Raw genomic sequence first — 5500 nt, 5'->3', positions numbered from 1 at the left:
AAAAACAAACGAAGAAAAACAAATTATTATCAAGGACACAAGGTTCAACTATAAAGAAAATTGTTTAAGCGTATTTATGGAAGTAATATCAGCCAATTTCATTTTATTATCAGTTTTGAATGAATTTCCTTCTTTTCAATTAAACTGTAGGTATCCTTTCTTTTTTTTCTTTCAAAAAATCAACAATTCAGACAGTGTATAAACTTGCGCAAATAAAATTGTCGATTGTTGATTACTTTTAATCATTCATTCGTCAATTCATTCATACATTCCCGCGATTAAAATACTCCTTCGCTGTATATAAATATTCATTTTCAATTTTGACGAACGTTTGAACGTTTTCGTAACATGCGTTTTATTTTTGTCGACGGCTGTAAACTTGCTAAAATCGTAACGCTAAGTTTCAGAAGAATGTGACTATACTTTCCGTAATAACAATAAAAAAAAAAAAAAAAAAAAAAAAACAAAATACAGCTTGTAAAATTGAACATATTGAAACGTGCGAATATAGATTGAAAAATTCATCCTACGAGGTATCGAATTATACGTTGACGCTTCGGCGTCTTCTCGCAGAGTGTAAACCGATGAAACTCTTTCGTCCTTGCACCCCACTTGCATTTTACTGCTTTTCTTACTTACTTCGATTTACGTGGTAGGAGCGCTGATCAAACACTTAAAATTTGCAAGCATATCGCCGTTTCCTCGCTAAAACATTACCAAACTTTTTCAATCCGACTGTACATCCCGAACATGACCGTCAAGCCTTGCAGAATTCTTCCCTTAAAACTAGACGAAGACGGAGGGCTTCCCACGGGTGGCAGAAAAGATATTAATGATCTTCGTCGCTCCGCTTGGAAGAAGCCGAGGCGTCGCGGGTGGGTGGAGGGGGAGGGGGGGGGGGGGGGGGGGGGGGGAGAGGGGGAAAATTATGTGGACGTAGAATATATATATATATACCTATCTTCACCTCTCTCGCAATCAGCTGCGGCGTCGCGACGCCGCCACACCTCCAACTCTCGGAGCTTAAACGCGGACGGCGTTTCTATGGCGACGAAATATTTTTTAATTCCCATTCTACCTATTACCCGGAAGTTGGAACGTTCAGTTTCGTGCGACGCGGTGAAAACTCTTCTTCAAAGTTTCTCAACCTCTCACTCTGCAGAGAGTTTAACTTTCCTGGCTCGCGAGATTTTCACCATCGACGAGTTATGTTCATCCTCAAATCGAAATATTCGCTGACGTTTTTTCTTCATTTATTTAGTTTTTTGTTTTTTTTTTTCATCGCAGTCTCGGTTGAATGTGTAATAAACAGGTTTATGAAGTTATAAATAAATCAACGACTGGCATTCGATGGTAAAGTCTAAAAAAAGGTAATCTAATCAGAAGATTTGTTCACTCTCTTGTTTATCCGACTGACCCGTGAATCTAGGTGAATTCATAGGTATAGGAAACAATCGAAATTTTTAGATAATTTTTGGAAAAGGAATTTGCTATTTCACGATCCTTTCGAAACAACCTGAATCAATATTTATGCGATTCACAGTTTTATAACTGGTGTAAAAAAGAAGAACTTGAGCGTCGGTTGGCAAGGGATGCCCTATACATTTTTACCCACACCTGCTGATAACTTTCATACGATTATTGTTATTACAAGGATTTTCCTAATGCTTGTGTAATTCAAGTAATTCAAGAAATTACTTTGGAAGTTGCGTCGTTTTAATTTTCTCCTTATTTTATTCTTTATGCAGATGACAGTGTACTTTACTATTGTTATTATAATTCTTTTATTTTTCTAATTCTCTGCTTCATAACTATAATGCAACTCGTCGAGCATATGTCCGTATAAAAATGATCCATATTGAAATTTAAAAAAACGCAACAAATTTATCAGAATTCGAGGTCTCGTCTACTGAACTTTCGCTGAAATTATTTCACTTGCGTTGACAATTTGTTTCATTAGAAAATCTTGAAAATTCAGTTCAAGAAAATAGTGACAAAATTGATATCTCCTCGCAACAGTTTCTGTGTACGCGGGCGTGGGTATTAAAAAAAAAAAAACATAACTGTCATTAAAAAGTAATTCTAGCCATGAAACTTTTTCCGGATATCGTTTATCAATGATTCAATGTTTCTTCTCTTTTGCTGAATTTTTTTTTTAAACAGATTCACACTTTAAGAAATCACGCGCTAAATTTCCGAACAGAAAATATATCCAGTTAAGTACGTAAAAAATGGCATACCTAATATTGAGAAACGATGTTGTGATTTCAAATTTTCAAAACAGACGTGTCGACTTATATACTCATATCGGCGCAATTTCCTGCGAGATTTGAAAACAGCAGATCGAGTCTGTTTTCCAACTATCCCGCAATCAGCGGATCTATATGACCGAGTTCACATCGCTACGTGGCATTTCTATGGCGATAACGCGCATCGTGCCACTAAAGGAGCGGTTAACGAGACATTTTGCGTAACCAGCTGGGAAGCTCAGTCACCGCAAGACACAACCCGTTCCCAGACAAAGCCTGATTCCATCCTGGATTATGCCCGGTGGGAATGTAACTTGCGGGAATCGGGATTTGCCTCAAAATTTTCCTGCCTTAACTGCACGCAGCGATGTTGAAGTTAACCCTTTGAGTCATCGTAGTAACTGTTTAATCTTACCACCTACTTGATATCCATTTTGAGTATTCAACGACTAATTATTTCTTCGAAAATAGCAGCAATCGAAAGTACTGAAATTATAAAGATAAAAGCTTGGTCGTCGATGATTCGTTTGAAATCTTTTCAAATACCGCGAAATATTTATTACATTCCTCAGATTTCATTGAACGAAATAAAAACGCTTTTTGACCACTTATTTTTCTGACGGAAGAAAAGGTAGTAAGATAATAATATCTGAGAAAGTCATTAGGCATACATTCAATCACAATTAAAAAAATTAACGTCAACAAATAATCAAAATCATTCTCTCGCCAAAATAGCTCCAATGTCGCAATTTTTGAATATTTTTCGATAACAATTTTTTGTATCGCACGTCAATATATGCCTAAAAACTTCCTCAAACATTATTATCTTATTATCTATTCTTACATTCAAAAAAATACTCTGCATCTTTTATCTTTCTACGGTGATGTTACGTCTTAACAATGACTCCGCTGTATTGAGAATATTATTTTCTACACTAAGTTACCGTACCAGATACCATTTTTCCCGAATAGTCCCTTCGGCGTTGCAATTTTTTCATCGTCGTTAATATCAGTGTAATTTTGTTAAATTAAATACGCAACCAGATATTCCATCATTTTATATCACCGTAATATTTTCAAAAGAAATTCCCGTCACGGCTAATAATGCATTACGCAACAAGGGAATAAAGTCGAGGTTTATTCCCGCGAGTCGGTTTACTGCCCGAGTTGACCGAGCTTAACCTCATATTTCCCGCAAATGCTTTACGCTTACGAGCTAATAATATTCCGTATACCTCGTCTCGTTTTTTAGGCAAAAAAAGTCTACTCAAGTTACGGTTGAGCCGGGAATAAGGTGCATAATAATAACAACAATAATAACAATAATAATAATAACAATAATAATAATTCTATTAATATTCGATCCCGCGAATATCTCGCAATAAAATACATATCGGAAGGATCGATTCGTCGGGAACGCGGCGAGGATGAAAAATGTGAAGAAGTTGGCGAGTGCCGGTGATCGACGGACACGTTCGTCGGGAGTCGGTTGATCCTCGCCGACGTTGTAGGCCGCACACGTTTCGTCTCAAGTGGGAGGGAAAAATCCCCCCGCGTCACTTTATCGCGAAGGACTTTGGCGAAAAGCCAAAAATCCCGATCCGATCAGCCCCGGAGGACTTGGACACTTCCTCGAGCAGATCGGCGCTTTTGGAAGAAGCGAAGCCGCCGGGAAGTACGGGAGGAAATTCCCACCCGGGTAATTTTATTCGACGTTTTTTCCATGGCCAAATTGAGCGTAAGGAGATACAGCGGGAATTTCTATTCCTTACGCGGAATATTTCTGCGATTCGTACGCCGGATACGAACTCTGAGGCCTCCTTGGCTTACGCAAATTTTCACTATATTACCTCCGCTCGTTATGGGCATGATAACAACAATGACGAAAAAGTTAAACGCACCTTTTTGGAGCTTATCAAGTCTCGAGAGGTTCTCTTGACGGTGAAATCTCGACCCTTTCGATGCGAATTTCGTCGAGGAAAAATCCTCCCTACGTCGGTTTAATAATCCCGCTCTTTGATAAAAACGAATCGTTGTACACTTGCGATGATGGTTTTTTGAAAATTATACCCACACGCATAATTGGCCAAAGTGGATTAGACCGCTTTTCTGTCATCGCTAGTGTCATGGATTATATACACGCTCTCTAATTGTTCCGGTACTTTGAGACTAACTTACGAATTTGGCAAATATCAATTTTTGAAATAATTACGCCCAGACTTGTTCAGGTGAAAGTTTCTTCAACAAACTCACCGAGATCAAGAAAATCATCGGTTATTAAAAAATTCCCGCAGAATTTTTCCACTCAATTTCAGACAGGACACTCGATTTAACATGAATTCACGAATAACATTTCAAAAACGATTTTTTTTTGTTTTTTTCTTGCCATTTTGGCAACATGCAACGTAACACTGTCTTTGAAACGGATCAAATTCCCGTGGAATGAAGTTCTTCCTGTCAAGTAAAGTATCGCGACTATCGTTGAATTTTATTCCAATAGTTTTTCACTATTTTCCAGCTGTTTCTAAGTGACAGAAAAAGTTTCGTACTTTGGCAAAACGTCGTTACAGCAGCAAAATTATGTCATATTGTTAGGAAAAACGTTGCGATTACCGATTGTAACAATATTCCATAGGGGGGGTTTAGGAAGAACAGCGACTGTATAGTCGAAGCGGAAGGATGGACGAAAGAATAGAAAATTCTTCGGGGATATCGTTGTAGGCGAAACAGAAATCCGCAACATACGTACAATAACGTCTGACGGGGCGAAACGCGGAATGTTGGGAATGTGACGGAGGTTCCTGTTCACGTCCGGAAGTGCCTTTATTTTCCTGATGATTTATTCATACGTCCTCGCGCAGAATAACCGCGAAGAAGAAAAGAATCCCCTTTCCTCAAAGAACCAAAAAAAAAAAGAAACTTCAGTCCGTACAGTCAGCAGACAGTTTAGAAACTGTTGGAGAACGAAATTGCGGTATTCTTTAATTTTTTTTTTTTTTTTTTTGGTTTCTCTGCTTAACGTAGAATTCATCGCGGAAGCTTCTCACTTCCGGTCGAAGAATGATTGTTGCAAATGAAGCAGGAGAGAAGAATGATTTTTCTGACAGATTTTCCATGCTTCAAATATGGTACGATAAGTTTTAAAAAATGTTGTATTCGGTTAGAGAAATAAATGATTTTAAATTCCTTCACTTTCATTAGACTCAATAAACGATTCTGAGACAAATTATCGATAAAAATTGAGAAGAACA

The sequence above is a fragment of the Neodiprion fabricii genome, chromosome 4, assembly GCF_021155785.1.
Source record: "Neodiprion fabricii isolate iyNeoFabr1 chromosome 4, iyNeoFabr1.1, whole genome shotgun sequence".
Classification (NCBI taxonomy): Eukaryota; Metazoa; Arthropoda; class Insecta; order Hymenoptera; family Diprionidae; genus Neodiprion; species Neodiprion fabricii.
Note: the sequence above shows the minus strand (reverse complement) of the source record.